This window comes from Haliaeetus albicilla, chromosome 8 (assembly GCF_947461875.1).
Source record: "Haliaeetus albicilla chromosome 8, bHalAlb1.1, whole genome shotgun sequence".
NCBI lineage: Eukaryota > Metazoa > Chordata > Aves > Accipitriformes > Accipitridae > Haliaeetus > Haliaeetus albicilla.
The window spans coordinates 39,835,846-39,855,368 of record NC_091490.1 but is presented as its reverse complement, the minus strand read 5'-3'; the positions used below and the strand labels follow the sequence as shown (position 1 = coordinate 39,855,368).

Below are 19,523 nucleotides of genomic sequence, written 5' to 3'. Positions count from 1 at the left end.
CAAAAAAGCCAATTAGGATGTTGAAGTGGTTTCGGTTTTACTAACATAGAGTTAGTAGTACTGGAAGAAAGGAAGTTCATTACAAAGCCGAGTCTCTGGCTGGGAGACCTTAACAGGACAGTAGTCAAAGTCCAACTCCCAGTTCTTCATCCCTTTCCACAGCCCATATGCTCCAGCGGTTTCCACAGGACACGCGCAGGCACTCCAGCCAAGATGCTGATGATGCCTCTCAAGCCCCTGCTCGGCACCACAAGAGATGGATTCAATAAGGCATTTCATACACGGAGTCACTTACTTGAACAAGTGGTCTCAGCCGTCAAGCCCCTCACATGCACCGGGTTTTGTGGCTCTGCCAGTGGGTTTTCTATTTAAACCAGACAATACATCCACAGCACAGCAAGCTCCAGTTAGACACCGGAAACTAATTAAATCCATGCTGCTGATACAAGGCAGAGCTGCAAAGGAACCAGCTGCCTTCCAAAAGTCCACAGCAGTTGGCCAGCAAAAACCTGTTTACCAGTCCCATGCGTTCCCCTTCTCCTGCTCTCCCCGCCACACATTTACTGAGGTTGACGCAAGAGCAGAACCTCCTTCTTTTCCAACCAGTCCCATCCTGCCCAGTCCTTGCACCAATTTCATTGTCACAAGCACGCTCATCTTGGGAGAGAGCCTGCAAAGGTTTCGTTTCTACAGTCAAGACCCGATATTGCTATTTACTTCACCCATGCCCAGAGCACAAAGCCCAAGACTCGGCTGTACAGCCAACATCGATCCCAAGAAGCTCTGGAGCAGAACAAGCCAGCCAGATCTGACTGACACACTGGGAAAGGTCAAGTCCCTAATGCTCACCTACTGCAAAACCTGAGGTTTGTCTTCATGCCTGGTAACTCCTCACAAAATAGGATCTGTCTGTAAGCAGGTATCCAAAGGATTGTCTGTATCCCAAATCACTGAGTCACATTTGTGTCCGTGTCTGAGAAGCCCAAGGAGAGCTACTGCTCAAACGGTTACTAAGCATAGACTACAGAGCCAGAGGCCAAAGCACCTTCAGGGTGGACAGCCCTATTCTGTGTTTCAACCTCTGCCACTGGACACAGAACCTTTTTAACCATTTTTTGCTTCTGCTGTGGGGAAAAAAAAAAGCACCTTGACAGCTCAGCCACCCTTCTACCCTGGCACGCGATATAGAAAGGGAGGCCGAACAACGACAGATCCAGACGTGCTCCAAGCAACTGCCGGGCCTGCAGCACCATGGGGATCCAGCTGAAGGGCGACTGACTTGCAAAAGCTGAGCAGCGCCTGCAGATGCAGAACGGGAGCTGCACAAGCACGTCTGTAACAGGCATTACCGTGCCCTTTCCATCCTTCCCCCAAGCACCACAGAAGTTTCGAGAGCAGGTTTAACTTCAGGTAACAACGCTGGTTCAGCAACAAGAGGCAGGCAGCAGCAGTGGGACCCAAGGCACCTGCAAAGGCTTTCTGTGGAAGGGACGATCTTATGTTTGTCACAAACACACAAATTCACCACCACCACCACAACCCAGATCATCAGCCTGGTTGTGACAGTACCTGTGCTGGGCCATGCTCCAAGAACAAGGCAGGAAAGCACTGCATTCAGATGTCAGGCTTCTGAGTAAGGCAAGTTCCCCTTCCACCTCCTTCCCTCCCATCTCCAGAGCTCACAGTCTGCTTCGCAGTCACCAGGCAGTGGCAAAAAAAAAAAAAAAAAAAAAGCTTCTAGACAAATAGATAATTTTCACCCCGCAGCTTTGAACAACTGCTTCCATTTCACATCTCACATCTGAGGCTAGAACACCTCCTCCTGTGCCGCTGCAGCCCCAAAATAACGTTAAGACCATCTCTACAAGCACACTACTTCCCCAGCCCTGTCCCTGAATGCTCCTATGCCCTCAAAAGCTAACACTTTTCATAAAAACAAGATAAAGTGCCTTTCTCTTGATAAGGGATCTTAATGCACATCTGGCAGTGTGCACAGGAATGGATGTGAAAGAAGAGTTGCCATCAGTTTCACAGACAGAACAGAGGAAAGCTCTTCTCCCCGCCTCCACTGCAGCCAGAGACGTGCTGCACCTTTGCTTTGCAGCAACAGCCGGCAGTGAAGAGCTGCCCTGCCTCCTGCCAGGCCACTGGGCAGAGGCTGTAGAACCTGCCCAGCAAAAGGAAAAGGTTTAGGGACAACCTGCCGCAAGAGGACTTTGTCAGCAAACCCAGAGGAACAGCAGGTACAAAAGCAGGCAGCAGCAGGAGAGGAAACATCAGAGGAGCGTGCCAATGGCCCAGCAAAGCAGAGAGGGGAAACACTGCAGCAGCTGAGAGGCCAGGATGTGCCCACCCGAGAGCCGGTCCTGAGCCCACCTGCTCGTCGCCTTCTGGAGCCAGCATCCACAGTGACCCACAGAGAACAGCACAGAGCCAGCACTGTTAACACACCTCACCAGAGCAGGAGAGCAGATGTTTTGGCAAGCGACCATCCATTTCCCACCCCACTGTGATGGGCTTATTTCCCAGCCTGGCATCAGGGCCGCTTTGTACTGCTTGCTGTTAATAAACTTTGGGGTTTTCCCTCTCTCCCCCAAATTTGCAGTTGTCCACAAGAGCACACGTGTATTTAAACATTAGTGTGAAGTCAGGCAGTTGAAACAGCAAACTCCTGGAGATCTCTGAATCCCAATGTGTGAAATCAGTTCTTCCCACCAAAGCAGGGAGATGGGAAGGCATCTGGCTCTCCCAGCCCTGGGACAGCCCAACCATCACCACAAGGCCAGTCCATCAATAAAGCCTCGTCACGCACACAATGCTGTGCACAGCACCATCATTTCTCTCCACTCCACTGAAGGCAGAGCAGGGTCCACAGCCTCCGCTACGGCCCACTAAGAAAGACCTACAGCAAAACATTCCTCCTGTTTATGTAACCACAGGCCCCTGACCAGGGAGTGAAAACCCCACGCGACTGAGGGGCTGCTGTGCCACCTTCACCCCTTGTCAACAAACTGCAGAGCAAGCCCCAGCCCCACACCCATCAGTGCAGCTGGTGAATGATACAACAGCTCCCTGCTTGCTGGCAACACAGCTTCTTTATCAACTCCACGGATGGAGAGATCGAGAGCAGTTCTCAACCAGGCACCAAGGAAGGTGGCACCCCTGCAGCCCCAAGTCACCCCAGGTTATGGACCGCTCTGTACGACAGCCTGGTGGAGACAGACTCCCTGGCGGAGACAGACTCCCTGGCGAAGCACAGCACAGCTTTCTCACACTGCCAGTCTGCGGGTGAACTGCTCTCCCGCTGCCAGTCCCTGCCTCTCATCCACCCTCCTCTTCTGCAGGAGCCACCACGCTGGTGTTGTGGGCATTGTTCGAGGGGGATGGTGCCCACAGAATGATCCATGCCTCATCACAGCAGGATGAGGCTCCAGAGAAAGCCCAAGCAGAGGTGTTTTGGTGTGCATGAGTCAGAGGGTCCAACCAGACGGTGGGGCGAGACCTCCCCCCGTGCACCGTGGGAGAGCTCCTCACAGCTCTGCTTACAGAGCACAAACCACAGCTGTGTCCCATGAGCCAGGCAGCAGCAGAAGGGGAGCAGAGGACACGGGAAGATGCAGCCATCCAAGCACTGTCTCAGAGGGAGTGCTGTCAAGTGGTGGGAGACATTCAAGAGCAGAGGAAGAATGCAACCCTTTCGAGGACGTCCTCAGAGATCCCGCAGCCTTGAATCCCGCATGTGCTTCCTTCCGGCATTGCAAGGGATCAGCTGTAGCTAGGATGAGAGGCTCAACATCTGTTCTCCAAAGCATAAGGGATATTTCCCAATCCCTTTCCTATAACAAAAGCAAATTCCTGGATGCGTGTGTCTCCCTTCCCTTCCTTTCCTCCCCCAAGCCCAAGCTGGGTGACAGTCTCAAAACCTTTCATCCACCTGGAGGAGATTTCCTTCCCACAGAGGAACTCGACTGAACACCAACACGGGTGAGCCAGGCACTCTCCTCCCTGGGGAGCAGGACACCAGAGCAACACACTCAGCACTTTTTCCTCCCCACAGCCTTCGGATGGGATCCCAAATAACCTCAGGAACAGGAGACTGGGAACAGACTGCTGCCCTCGGACACTCACACCACAGGTCTCCCCACAACACAAATGGCTTGAAGCTGGCTGGAGCTGGCTCAGCATCATCGAACAACCCAGAGCATCCCTGCTCGCTCCCAACTTCCAGTGAGTGGGAAATCAAAGTTTAGCAGAACCCTAGCTCTCAGTGCTTCCATTTTCTTTCCCTGCAGCCCCTAAGCAGCCACAGAATGAACAAAAGCACTCCCTCTGCTTGCCATCTGCACGGCCTCCTTGTGTGCAAGGCACAGGAAGCAGGAGCTCCTGGCACCCCACAGGGGCTGTGCCCTTGGAGCCTGCCCCAGAGCAGGGCAGACAAGGAGCCCCAGGACCATCATCAGCATATTGCACCAGCCTGACAATTTATGTGCCAGGGCGCAAACCTGCTCTGACAGCAGGTGATGCTCACTCTTCTCCTGCCCTCCAAAGATGGAAGACACCATTTCTGGAGGGCAGGACATCCCTGCTGCCCAAACCAGAGTCACGCTACAAGTCCACAGTGGACTTCTTTTCTCTGAACTACAGCTTTCCAAGCAGCCATGCATAAGAAAACCCCCTCTCTCGTTACCTGCTCTGTCCCACCAGAGTCCAGGCCACCAGGGAGCTCTAGGTGATACCAGGTGTGGACATTGCCATTTCAAAGTTTATACTTGACACCCCTGACCACATCTGTCAAGCCAGGTGGGACACCCCAGAAGAGACCCCATCCACTATCCTGCACTGGCATCCATGCCATATGGCTCCAGGGGCTGGGCACATAGCTCTTTCCCTCCCAGCAAGCTGGGCAAGAATCCGAGCAGCAGCATTAGCCATCTTATCATCCCGATGTCCCTAGCCACAAGATCCAGGGGCCTTCCAGACAGCTGATGCAAATAATAAATGCCCCCTGGTTCTTACACTACTGCTTTCAGCAGCTGGCTCAAAGTACTTCACCAAGGAAGTGTCATTACAGAAGAGGGAACCGAGGCACGTAACTGCCCAACGTCGCACAGAAAGCAGTGGCAAAAGAGGGAGAAAAGCCTGGTCCCTGGACGCTGCTGTGCCCTCTAAGGTCACCTGCGCAGAAGGTGGCCCTGACCACAGGTACCTTCTCCAGGCCAGGGCAGTAACCCAGCCTCGTGCAGCAGCACCCGCTTGGCACTAGGAGCAGGTCAGAGGCCTGGCTGCAGCAATTGCCAGATTGGTTTCAGATTTGTCTCCTGGTTTGCATTTCCAGTAGGTGGGTGGAGCAGACGCCTGCAGCCAGCGCTTCCCTCCTCCTCCTCCTCACCAGTGCTACCCTGGGCAGCCACCACCTCTTAAGAGTCATTGACCTTCTGTCAGGAGGATACAGAGGGACACTAGCAGGCATTTGTCTCCTGCTTCCTCCCCGACTCTGCCATTCCAGGGCTCTCACCAGGTAGCACTGGGGAAAAGGAGAGGCTCCCATCCCTGACAACTGGGAAGGGAGGGTGAGCTGTGCTACACCACCCAGAAAACTCAGTGCAGAGCCAGGGAGGCACTGGGAGCACTCGCAGGGGATCCGAAAGCTCAGCAGTGCAGCCTAAGCCAGGAGGAGAAGATGCTGGCCATCGGCCAGGCAGCTCAGGGCAGCCCTGCTGCCCCCATGAGGGACAGGGCTGGGAACTCTGTGCTGCAAAGCAACCAGCTCCTGCCAGGAGAGCGCAAAGCCCATCTGGGTGGCTTTGCAAAACCAGACAGTTTTTCCCAGTCATCTTCATCAACACTTCTCATGGCTGAATGCTGCAATACAGATTTGCCCGGTACCTCAAATAACAGAGCTTTTTCCCAACTCTGCTTGAGGAACAGGGCAGGGGAGGAAGTGAGAGAGATGAGAGCCACGCAGCACTGGAAGAACAAAAACCACAGCCTGTTTCATCTCTCACCTCCAAGATCTGGGACAGTTACTCATCCCGCAGGAAACAGGGGCAAGTTGAGCACTTTGGGGCCTTCAGCTAGAAGGGGTTTCCAGAAGGGGTTACTAATGAGCCACTCCAACTCAGCAGATTAAAAATGTATATCCAGCCCTGCTGCCAAAGGCTTGTGCACCACAACAGCGAGATGCGTGACAGCAGGGTTCCCCCATTCCTCGGCCCATCTGGGGACTGTCACTCTGCAGAGATCTGCTTGGCCTCCTGTCATGTGTATTGCTACCAAACCCTTTTCTGTTAGCAGGATCTGGGTTGGCATAAGCACTTCTAATAGTAGGAATTTTTTTTTTCCCTTAACCCATATCTTCTTGACAGAACCAGGTTAGGAAGCAGCTGCACCAGCAGATCCGGGGTAGCCTTTTGCAAGACAAGGCAGGGGAAAAAAGGGTGCCTGGATCCAGTTATCTCTTCAAGCACCAAACTACAGCTAATTGCAACTTCCCCAACTCCCCTAGGGTCACACAGAATGGGGGAACAATACCAGCTCTGCTCTGTCCCAGCCCAGTCACTTCACTCCAGAGCAGGCCCTTCACCCTGGAGAGCCCCAGCACAGGGTAGGCGGAGGCGGGTGTCATTCCCACTGGTGACAAGGGCTGTTTCCATTTCTGGGTTGCAGAGCTGCAACTCTGCCAAGCTGAGCTGTCCCACATTCAAGCAAACACCATTTCCCCCTCTGCCTTCTTCCCGAGGCTGCTCGAAGCCCCACACATTTCCTCTCAAATGACTGCCAAACCTGAAGAATTGGGGGGGGAGGGGAGGGGACAGAGAAGAAGAGCGGGAGGTAAGGGAAAGCTTCCAGGGGTGTTTCACAGGGAAACCTCTCCCCAAAGAGCTGTCAAACTCCTTGTGCTGAGATGCCAGAATCACTTCCCTACTGCATAGTCACACGGGAGCTGGCTCGCTGCCGCCCTGGCTCACATACACTGCTCCCAGCTCTCCACCCCAGCTGGGACAGTCACCCAACTGGGACAGCCTTCCAGGACCACAGGCAGGACCCACAGTCCAGACCATGGGGAAGAAAGAGTAGCACTGTGCAATTAATCTTTCCTGCAGAGTAACTGGGGTGGAGGGATGCTCTGTGGCACGACAATACCCATCAGCTTACGTGCGAGTATCAGCAGCATCTTCAGAGAAGCAAGGAGCGATCCACGAGGCATTTATCTTCCCACCCCCTCTATTACAAGACCAAGAAGCTCAATCCATTACACATTTTTCCTTGCAACCTCTTGAAGGTACAGAAACAACCTGCTTATTTTAGACAGGGAAGCAAAGCGCCCATGATCTCAGAGAAGAAAAGGGCGGGTAGAGAAGGGCAATTCCCAACTAACTGGAGACTAACTAGGACAAATTCCTAAGATGTAGACAAATACCCAGGTCTGCTGGCTTGCATGGAGGGATAAGCTTCAGAACAGAGGGGCCGGAGACCTACATGCCATTCCTGGTCACGCCACAAACTGTTCAGGATCTTTTCACTCCTCCACCCCTCACGTTGAGGATCAGACTCACAACCCTTTATTAAGCACTGTGACAGCTTTGTGGCTTGAGGACTCGGTCTGGTTTGCCACCAACCTCCACATCAGAAAGGCATGTTCCAAAGGTTGTTTCTCATCTTCCCTTATTCCCCACCTGTGTGTATTTTGCATGGGATCAGAAGGCCGGGACCAACAGGACTACCACAGGAGTGGCTACAGCCAAAAAGGTGGCTACAGAGTTGCTGTGGACTGAGAAAGGAAACTTTTTGAGGGGTTCATCCAAAAGACTACTCTCTCTCAAACAGGCAGATCTACTGTGACCTCACTGGTTCCTCCCTTTACCTTACCTGCTCAAGACCTGCTTCTCTGGGCCCTACCTAAAGTGCTTAGCTTATAAAGTCAGAGGGATCACGCACATGAAGGAACATGCAGGATACACCCCCCAGAAGGACCCATTTCATCTTGCTGCTATTAATACCTGGAACATTATATGCACGAACCAACTGTCCCTTCTCTCTCATTTCTGGGCTCTGACTTCTCCAATTTGTCCCAGAAACCCCAGCCAACACACGTTCACCCTTCTCTAGTACACATTTCCATCCAAAACACAACCCTTTTCTTTTTTTTTTGAGTTAATTACTCATGTTTCTAGTTCCCATCACCTCTTCCAGTCCCTGCAGACAAGGCACAGCTCCCCTGGCTCCCTCATTCATTATGCAGCCAATATGTGGGCCTAAACCCATCAACACTCATTATGGAAACGGGCCAAGACTTCCCACAGCCGCACAGTGCTATTGGGTGCCCACCCACAGCCAGCCCCACGGGTGCGTGCTCAGAGGGGCTGCCAGCCACGCTCTGGAACATGACCCCCTCTACAGCCTTCAAACTGGGAATACAACCACAGAGGGGCTCTGGGCTGCAGTGGAGACACTGCCAGAGCCCTTGGGTTGAACAGACACAGCTCAGTTGTCACCACTGAGTTATCACCACCATCACAGATGGTACCAGGTGCCTGCAGAATATGCAAACGGAGGGGGAAGTCAGTTTGCCATTTTCCTATGCAGACCCCAATCCCCTCCAAACTCCAGCACCACACCACCCTCTGAGCTGGATGGGGCTCCGACTCACTCTAACAAAAGCCTTTGTTTCCCCAGCACCAAACCCATCACTAAAAGTCAGAGCCATACTCTAGCTGGACTTCACCCTCCTTAGCATGGCTTCAGGCTGGGATTGAGGGCTGCCTGCAAGCTCTTTGCTACACTGGAAGGAAGAAGCTCTCAACCTTTCAGAGCTGGCCTGAACTCTGCACACAGGAGCCCAGGCAAAGCCTTCCCCTTGGGCTGGCTTGCAAACAGCTGTGTGCCTTTGATTTTGCTTCAAGAGAAAGCATGTTCTTTCTGTATCTAAGCTTAAAATAGTCAAGCATGGCCAAAAGCATCCAATCAAGAGCACAGAGCATGAGAAGTTGGGGCCCAGGGTTACCATGTAGCTAAGGCAGCCCAGACTTCACATCCAGACCCAAAATTACTAACCTGCCCTGCCTGCAGAAAGGGGCTGCTTGACCTGCCTAAGGCTGCCAAAGGAGCTGGGAACAGAGGACCAGGCTCCCCTCCACTGCCCTGTCTTCACAGGCAACCAGCCCATACAGGCTGCAGAGATGCCAGCGTAACCTGACCTGAATTTTGACGTACACCACCAGCATCCCAGCACCAGGCTCCACAGAGCCGCTCTCTGCCCAGAAACGTGGGACAAGCTCAACGCTGATCAGCAGCAGTGGCCAACCTTACAGGCTTACCGGAGGCCGTGTGATGGTGTTTGTGGCACACTACGAGAAGGATCACACGGAACAGTGAGAGAGGACAGAAGAAGCCACAAGCAGCTCATCAGGCAGGTCCAGAGCATGGGAAATCCTGCCATTAGCAGGATCCACTGCAGAGGATTTCACAGCTAATGCACTCTTGCCACCAAAGACCACAGAGAAAGCAAAAGCAGCAGAGCATTTCTTTTCCAATAAGCTGCTTTTCTCGAGAAGTTTACACAGGCTTCAGCCTGCCTGCCCACACCAGCCCCAGCTGGAAAGCAGCTCCAAACCTGTGCCTTTAAATCCCCCTTGGCAGTGGGAGCGCAGGACTGGGGCTGTGCGAGCAGACACACCCTGCGCTGCCGCCTGCTCCAGCCGCCGGAGCACACAAACATTTCCTCCCAGCCGCTCCTGCGCTGCGGCTCAGCCAGAGCAGCCTCAGTACCTGCCAGAGCTGTGCCAGAAGGGGAACACAGACTGTTTTACACAGACCTGTAAATTCAGAGACTTAAACTCGCTTCCTGAAATCCCCCCTGCTTCCCCCCCACAGCAGCGGACATTCTTCCTTCAAACTTCTTCCTTAAGGCAAATATTTAGAGTCTAACAGGCATTCCTCATCACAGGCACAAGTTAAATATTGGCCCTGAAACAACAGCAAGTGCCTTTAAATGATTCTGGCTGGAGAAGCACCACTCTGGACTTTGATTTCTGGCTCTGAACAAAAATAGGAGCAAAGCACCGAGTGTTACACTCTTCTCCCAGGAGAAGTCAGCTTTCAGGCTCTACAAGTCCCCTGCCAGGACCACAACCAGCAGCAGGAACTGTCCCCTGCTCGTGCATTATCACACCTTGGGTGTCTGCCGTCACTGAGCCAAGGCCGCTGCAGTGCATCCTCTGCGCTGTGCACAGGATTATTTTGAGTCTCATTTCCAGGTCTGTGCTTATATACTCAGAGAGACATTAGAGAAGACCTGCTGGGAATCACGGATGCCATCCAGACTGCAGTGAGGGCATTTGCACATGTTGTCCTTCCCCCTCTGGCTGCACCACCTCCCTTCTCAAAGGTGCCCACCTTTCCATCCAGCTGCGCCTGGCAAACTGATCTCTCTGGTGCAGAAGATGCTCTAGGCTGTTCCTGCTATGCAGACAGCTCAGCTCCCTGACGGACATGCTAGCTCTTGCAAGAAAATACCTCAGCAAGGTAGGAGCCCAAGAAGTCAAGAGAGAGTCAGTACAATAAATGGGAGAAGGAAGAGCGAGGAGAAGAAAAAAAAAAATGCAGTGAGGTCAGTACACCCGAAGCATAGCTGCACCCGGGCTCTGGGATGCTGCGGGCATTTTTCACACCTAACTGGGGAGCAGAGCTCCTGTCGTGACTCTGCAGCCAGCCCTGAGCAGCTGGAGCCCCTGCAGAGCTGGCCTCACCTCACCCCAAAGCAGCCCTGCGACACCCTGTCGCTGCTGAGCCAAGCCCATCGGCAGACGGGGCTGCTACATCACCATGCTGCTCACACACCTCCTGCTGAAGGCAGGCCTGCGTCTGCGCCTCACAGCTGAGGCAAAGGAGCCCCTGCCAAAAACCACCTGAAACTAGCGTTTGCTCCAACACAAGGGGTCTGCCCACCATTTCTCCATGGCAAAATGCCACAAGAGATTTACCCAGAGAGCTTTAGCTAGGGAAGGGTTACTGCAACACAGCACAGGTGTGCCTGAACAGCATACTGCACAGTAACTCACATTCACAGTGTTTATTCTGTATCCAGCTAAATTCAGCACGGTGTGTTAACTGAGCTTCCCTCTCACTCTCCTGAACTTGGTGCCTGGTAAGCCTGAGAAGCACCTTCCTCAGCTTCCCCTGCTCCAAGCAGCAGGCCTGAGCGGTGGAGAGCTGCTCCCTGGCAACATCCCCTGCTATCGCGCGAGATGGAGAACCGTGACAGTCTGCTGTGCTGGAATTCCAATCTCTACTCCCTTCCCTGCACCGAAACACCTACTACTTCAGGCTGGAGAATCTGCCAGGGACTCTGACAATCTCTTCTTGGGATCCCCTGATGGGGCAGACACCCCTACAAAAACAGCATGGGTTTAAAATAAGCTGCAAGTTACCCTGGAGGAAATGTTAAAGCTCCATCCCTCCAAGCACTTCCTCTTCCTTCCCCAACTGCCAAAGCCCACTGAGTAACAAGCTCCAGCAAGCAAGTTTATGCAGGAATTCCCAAGGCTCAAGGCAGAGACTAGTCTGTACCTGTCAGCACCAACCCCGGTGCCTTGTCGTCCCGTGGCACGCTGACCCCACACCCACCAGAGGCAACTGCTGTTCCTCAGCTACCAGCTGTGAGCAGTCCCTTCCAAGATAGAGACCGTACCTCCACTTCAGCAGTTGTTCCAAGTTGTGTCCTTAATACTCTCTGCACTTGGAAACACAAAAGCCAGGCTTCAACTCAAACCTGCATCGCCTTCGGGATAAGTTAGGAATCGGCATAGCTGGGGTTGGGGGATTCCAGGAGAACCTTAGCCTGCCCCTCGCCCACACGTACAGCACAGAAGGCACTGGAAAGCACATCCTCTCCCTACATCAAACTGGGGAAACCAGGCAGAGAGTACAAACTTCATCACTGCCAACAGTCCACGCTAAAAAAGGAAAAGAAAAAGGGTTTCCTTGCTTTGTTGTTTATACCTCAGTACTATCTCAAAAGCAAAAAGCAGTGAGATTTTCTACCTGAAAACATCAGGCAACAACAAGACTCTGTAAGACTGGAGCTTCCGAGTAGCACAAACCCATTACACCTCCATTCTGGTTTTAAATTGGATTACCACTGACCTTTCAGAGCCCATCGTTCAGCCCCCTGCACCTAGGCAATAGCCACTCTTAGCAAGACTTTCCAGCCTCCAGACTGGGAAAGGGAATAAATCCCCAGAGACATGGACGTGCTCCCAGGGTACCCACGAACACCTCCCGGCACCTCTTCTCCTCTGCAGCTCTGCTGAGCTGCAGACCTGCGGGGCTGCAAAGCACTTCCAAAGGAAAGCTTCACAAAATCCAAGTTCAAGACCAACCTTAACCCATGTTTATTAACTTAAGAACATCCCTCTCAGGCTGACAAAGCCTATGCATCACCTGCCAACTGTCTAATTCACCGTTTGGAAAGCAAAAGCCAGGCCTCCCTCATTAAAAAACATTACATAACATTAAATAACAAAGAGCTACGGGACATTCTTTGGTTGGTGGACATGTAAAAATGAACGATTAAAAAAATTAACACTTCTTTCCTCCAGAATCTCAGTGTCTCAAACACCCTGGGAGCCAATGAGCACCTTATTTCCAAGACCCGGCTGCAACAGTGTCTTGGCTCATCCCAATTACTGGTCTTGTGTTCAACTTTCTGCCACCTCTGCCCCACAGACACTAAACTAAACGCAGCACTTCCCAGCTCTTTTTCAAAGCACCATCCCCACCAGACAGCGGTGGGGCTGTATTCTGCTGCTTAACATCTGACACTGGAGAGGAAGCTGAGATCTCAGCCTGCAGCACAGGGAACCCTTCCCAGGCCTGAGGCTCAGCTCCTCCAGACCTCGCAAGACAGGACTCCAGGCTTCCCTCACATCACCATCTTAGTGCAAGTCTTTCCAGCAGAAAAGATCATGAGAGCACTTGGTTTTACTGTCACAGGTGAACTAGACTCAAGACATCGAGACCTTCATTTCCTGCAAGTGAAAATGTTTATGCTGCAACTTTCTAAGCGACACAGGTCTGACTGCAGTGGAGAAGGCAGATGTCAGCAGGGTATTTCTTGGAAAATTCAACTGTCACTAACCTCCCAGCAGAAGAATACAGACTTCACAGGCACTGGGAAAAGTTCCTGGACACACAGTAAACTTCTGTCCATCATCTTTTTGGAAGCAAAGAAGCCAATTTAAAGTCTTCCAAGAACTAAGTGAATTCCTCTACTCCAGGAGCAAACTCTCCTTACTGTGAGCTGTGAAAGAAATCATGAACATCTTACTCCACACAGCATTTTGTAATGCCCTGCAAAGTCTTACCTACAAGTTTCAGCTTACCTGAAGAACCATTTCCTAAATCGCACAGCATGGGATCACCTCAGTGCTTATCAAGTGCGCCAATCTGCTGCAACATTACCATTGCAGCAAGCGGAAGACAGACAGACTTTTTGTGGTTTTACACACAGTGCACTTGCACCCAGCGCGTGCTGTACCACCTCTCCCTATCACAGCAGGGCTGGTGGAACCCGCAAGTGGTGGGGATCACAGCTCTGAGCACCTCGGGTCGTGACAAGCCTTGAAAGAGCAAACCCGTGTTTCACCTTGGCTGCCAGAGAGCTGCCAGCAGCTGATGGTGTAGTAAAGAGAGGCTAGGAGGTATCCTGGAATATCTCAGCTCAATGCATGCTCTGCAGTAAGCTTTTTTTTTTTAAGCCAGTTATTAGGAATAATGCATGAACATAACATGCAAAGGAGGGCAGGGGGGCTGTCCAACAGGAACGGCTGTAGCCTGTGCAGGGATTTAGGAGAATTGCCCAGGAGATGGAGGGCAGCTAGTGTGAATCTGGGAGCCAGACAGAGAGCCCAAACACTCTGCATTAAGCTGCCCCAGCAGAAAGTCACCTTTACACTTTCCTCACAACTGAGTCCTGCTTCTTCTCTACAGCGCTGGACCTACCGGAGACACGGATTGCCAGCAGGAAGTATAAACATCCATTCTAATAAAAACCCAAAACTATTTATTAGCACACAGCTTTTCTAACAGGAAGATAACTTGTTCCCCAGCAGAATCCCAGAGTTGCTGAAAGACCTGCTCCCCCTCCTCCCCTCCCAGCTCACAGGGTACAGCAGGACCGAAGCAGTCTCCAAGCTGTGCCACAGCTGGGCCTGAAGAAGGAGGCTCAGTTTCACAGCTTCTCACTGCGCCCAAGACAAGCCAAGTCTGCCTAGTCAAAGCTCAATTACAGGGCTGTGGGCAGAGCTATGCCCACAAGCTCTGAGCAAAAAGCCGTAAGCACACGAAGGAAGCTCCTGCGCTGACACTCGAGTCTCTCCCCCCTCAGCAGAGGGAAGAGGGTTTGACTCCTGACGCAGCTGAAGTCACAGGAGTAGCGCAAGGCAAACGAGGCCGCTGCACGCTGGAACCAAACCTCACATTAACCAGCCCTGCTGAGAGAAAGGAAAGTGTCTCTTCCACAGCCCTGAGGTCTGTACTTCTCCTGCACACCCCCAGGAAGGAGCCAAAGCACAGCAGGAGTTGCCGCTCACCCGAAGCTTCCTCACCACCTCAGATAAGCCTTTAGTGCCTGTAGTGCTGCAGTTCCTCTATCTGAAAAGCAGAGATAAACAGCTTCCTACCCAGACTGGCTCATGCGAGGACTGGTCCTTCTAGCAGGCTGTAATGCTCCCAGACCGGAGGCTAGGCACATACCTGGATGGACCAGCCAAAGCAAAGGTTTGCTTTTCCAGCACAGCTCATCAGAGCTCCTCCTAGCTAGGAAAACCACGGGGGCGGGGGGGGGGGGGGGGGGGGGGGGCGGAAGCTACAGAGCACAATCAGGCCTGAGTCCAGTCAAGATGTTTATTGGCAGTCGCTCTCGGACATAGTCTCTTCCAGCCCAGTGGGGCTGGAGGGGGTGGGGGGAAAAATACTGATTGTCCATGAGCACAACCCTCATGTCATTCTCATTGATCCGCTGAGTCACTCCCGTATTAACAGTTTTGACAACACTCGGGCTGCACAGGAGCTCGGAAACGGAATACAAAACAAGAGGCAATGCGAAGCCTCTCTACCTACTGACACCAGCAGAGAGAAGCACTTGCAGGGCAGAATCCAGAAACCTGCTGAACTGCAAGTGCCAACTTCCTCCTCTTCACTCGCTCTTCAGAAGAGTGCTACAACAAGAAAACCAAACACAAACCACGCTGCAAGGGCAGGAACACAGAGCTCCATTCAGTGCGCCCAGAGAAGCTGCCGGACAGAACAGTCTCCCCTGCAAACCACCACCAACTGCACCCCAGTCGTTTTGATGCGAGTGCAAACCAGAGAGGCAGCTGTTTTTGCAAAGAAACTACAGAACTGATTTATAAGGCCTTACAGATTTGTAAGCTAACAAGGAGGAGATCAAATCCAGAGGCAGACTGACACAGGAGGGCAGTCATCTTCTACAAGCAAACGAGACAATCCACCCCCCGGGGCAAACTCAGGCTCCCCAAGCATGCATACCACCACAGACCTGAGAGAAGCTGCCACCAGCCAGGCAGCAGATTGGGGTTAGACCATCCTCATCTGCACCACAAGACTACAACCCACCCAGAGGCCCAAAAAGTGCTAAGCAGCGATAAATTCATCACCAAACAACATTCCTATCTGTAACGCGCCAAATTAATACAAAACCAACAAATCTTTGGCAAATTCCTCACAGCAGCCAAGCCTACCCCGCCACAGAGAGAGAAGGCCTCTCCACAGGATCCCCATGGAGGCCTCCTGCCCTAATTTACAGCAATTCTTTTTCAGACGCACTGGCAAACACCAAACGTTTTCTCCAATCTGTTATATAAGGCCCAATTTTTAAACCTCTGTGCTGGCAGTGGGGAGATAGGGGCACGCTGCATGTGGCAGGCTGACAGGACAGTCCAGCTGGCAGATGAACTTACTCCTCAGAATTCATTTCCAGATATCCAACCACTTGTTGTACAAAAGGAAAACAAATGGGTTAGTTAACGAGGCAACTTCCAAACACACTGGTGCAAACCACTCGCATGCCTGCAGTCATTCTACACGCGGTTTGACCCAGGTCCTGGTTACCTCTAGCTTGTTTAGAACGGACTAATTTCATGGCAACTTGAAAGAGGTTTAGCAAACTTCGGGTTTTTAACTTCAAAAATACACCTATCATGGCAGGTCCCCATGCTGCCCAGACCACAAACCATTCCTCAAAAGAAAAAGACACCTTCCCAAACATCCCCACAACTTCACGTTATTTGATCCAAGAGCCTCACTCAATTCCCCTCTGCCAGCCACCAAACAGGAGCCACAGGCCTCTGGTGGCCCAACTCCACAGGAGAGCTGGTTCTCATCTGCAAACCTCTCTTCTTGGCTGCCTTAGCAATAGCTAAAGTCAGCTCCTGTCTAGTGGGGGCAAAAGGGGGAGGGTATTTTTCCTGTTTCTCACATTCATCCTCACCCACTTTGCTAAAGAAAAAAAAAAAAAAAGCTGTTTTAAAAACCAAATTCAGCACAGTCCCTTTCCCCAAATAAACACTTCCCAACCCCTCTGGAGAGAGGAAAGCTACATACAAAGGAGCCAACATCCTGCGAGGCTCCGGCTCCACCGGGCAGGCCAGGGCAGGGTGCAGGCCGAGGGACACAACCGGGGAAGGCCCGACCCCGTCCCTGCCACCGACCCGGCCTCAAAGGGGCCCCGGGAGGGGGGGTCGCGATCTCGGGTGGACCCGGACCCCTTCCCCAGGGCCACAAAACAGGCGTCGCCGGGAGGAAACGGAGCGAGGCGGCCCAAGGGCCCTCAGCCCCCGGGCCCAGCCCGAGCCCTGCAGCCCCTTCAGACCCCCGGGCCCCACCTGAGCTCCCCTCGGCCAATTCCAGGCCTCCCTCCCGGCACCTACCTTGCCCCGTTGCCCCCCCCCGGCCCCCTCTGCCCTTCCGAGCCCAGCCCAGCCCTCACACCCTCCCCAGCACCCCGGGCCCGGCCCCCACCGCCCCCGCCTGAGGCGCCGCCCGGCCCGGCCCGCCGCCGCCGCCGCCGCCTCCCCGGCACTGCCCGGTCCCGGCCGGGGCGAACCGCAGCAACAGGGACCCCGGCTCGGCCCCGGTTACCTCCGCGAGCCCTCAGCGGCGGGCCGCGCTGCCGCTGCCCCGCGGCCGCCTCCCCATGGCGGCGCCCCCGGCCCGGCTCTCCTCACGCCGCCTCTCGCCTCCCCTCACCACTCCGCGGGCAGCGGCCAGCCACCGACAACGCTACGCCGCCGGCGTAGGCTCCCCGCGCACCCATGCGCCCCCCGCCAAGCCGCCGGCGTAAGCGCCCTTCCTGAATACCAACTCCGGAGCGGAGAGGCCCGGCGGAGCTCGGCGCAAGCGCAGCCGACGGGAGGGGTGGTGGCGCAACGGCGTTGGCGTAAAGCGCGTTCGAGAATAGGCGGCTTGAGGCGAGCGAAGGGAGGGCGGATTTGCGGCAGACGACGGGCGCTTTACGGCAGCGCAGCGCTTGGCAGCTACCGGCGGGGCTTCCCTTTAACTCCCTGCTGCCCGGCGGGCGGCAGCGCGGCCCGGCCCGGTGCGGGGCCCAGCTCCGCTGCGGGGACAGGCCCCCACGTTGCCTGCAACCCCCTGTACGACGCAGGCGCCGGTATAGGGCACGGCTTCCGCCATAGGGGCCAGGTCCCGCTATAGGGTGCCCCGTAGGGGAACAGTCTCCTATAGGGGACGGATCCCGCTGCAGGATGTGGCCCCCGGTATACGTTATGGCAGTACTGTAGCGGCCGGGATCCTCTATAGGGTCACCGTCCTCAGGGTGGGGTATTGCCCCACTGCAGGGAACAGGCCCCAGTATAGGGCACGGCCCTGTTGCAGGGGACAGGCCCCGCTATGGGGGACATCGACCCAGTTATAGAGGACGGGCCCTAACTGGGGGCTGAGCCCCCCACTGGAGTACAGCACCAGCGTGGGGTACAGCCCCAACAGGACATACAGCCCCACCATAGGGCACTTGGGCCTGGCGGGGCGATCTCTGGGGAGGGGAACTGGAGAGGGGGTGCGGCAGTGGTACCGGTGGGCGAAACCCCGCAGCCTCCTCCATCCCACACCACCCCGGCCTGCAGGAGCAGAGGGAAGCTCGCGGCTGGGATTTTACAGAAGTGGAAGCTTTTTTGAGGACAACGGTCTTGAGAAAAACTGCTGGCGCTGAGCAGGAGACTGAGCTGCCACCTCACAGGGGAGAGCAATGGGGATGGAGCTGCAGGCTGGTGGGAACTGCTGGGACAGGAGCCAGGTGGGCACACAGCCCCTGGTGCCACCTCCAAAAACCTTTTGCATTCTTCAGTCTTGGAATTATTCTGATCAATCTTTTGGCCATAAAAATTCTCTCCCCACACTCACTCAGCAGAGGAGGGCACAGCTAGAAGAATCGTTTCTTTCTCTCAGTGGCACAAGAGCCATCCCTGTTGGAGCCTTTCAGGGTAACGTTGGAGGGAGGAGGCACCCCTGTACAATCCCACTGCTTTCATCTTCATGGCATGGGACAGATTCACCCCAAAAATATTTTCAGGCAATGGGCAAATGACTTCGTGTGGTTTTGGGGGAGAATCGCGTCTTCAGTCACCAGCCACACCCCAAATACCCATTTCAGCATTTCCAGCCGCTTGAATTCATTCTCTCCCAGTTCCAGGGAAACATTTTCCTCCCAGCATTGGTCTAAAGTACTTTTTCTTCATAGGTGTTCGTTTCTAGAAAAAAATGCTATGATTTTAGAGAATTAGGAAAATAAAATGAGCTACTCTGCACGTAAAGCCCAGATTTTGCCATCCCATTCCCACAGGCTCAGGAGGGTGGTGAGGGGCTGTGACCCATGTCCCGCCACTGCAGAGAATTAAATTGCCCCCAAAGTGCCCGATGGCAGAGACATCCTCCCGTTTTGTTTTCGCACCATCCTACCACCCCGTGCCGCAGAAAGAGGCGATTTCAAGCACTTTGAGAACACGCAAGTTGTTCAGACATTTGACTTGAGAATTTAACCCATCCTCTGGAGCAGGAAAGGGGGGAAGCAAATAGTTTTGATTTTATTTCAAGGCAAATCTCCAGTGGTGAACACGCGGTGTGCCAGGCGTGGTCTGCAGAGACCTGTACAGCTCATGCTATGGAACCAGCTCAGCACCGGCAAGTTAGCAAGAAAAGCCGGGGAATTTCTATCGGGAAAGCATCCAGCTATGAACCCTGCCCTCCTCCCGTGGGCATGAGTTAATTAGGGCTAATTTGCAAGCAGACAACACAAAACGAAGCACTCTCGATCACACATGGAAGAACAAGCTGCTTGGGGGCGGGTGGAAGAAACCTTCCTGCCGTGAAAAATTTGCGTTCGGGGCCTGGGAAACCGAAGAGCAACAGAAACACATCGAGAACCAAACAAAAGAAAAAGAAAAAGCCAGGCCCCTCGCAGCATCCTGTCTGACGCACTCTCAGGTGAA

At 53.7% G+C, this 19,523-nt stretch overlaps 1 protein-coding gene across 2 annotated transcripts in view; it reads right to left on the bottom strand.

Moving 5' to 3' along the window:
- Positions 1-17,318, bottom strand: part of CSNK1G2 (casein kinase 1 gamma 2) — a 46,424-nt gene extending 29,106 nt beyond the window's left edge. For both annotated transcript variants that reach the window (XM_069790125.1, XM_069790127.1), the window contains exon 1: positions 17,161-17,318. The gene's annotated coding sequence lies outside the window, so the exon portion shown is untranslated. The remainder of the gene's footprint in view (positions 1-17,160) is intronic.
- Positions 17,319-19,523: the final 2,205 nt, after the last annotated feature.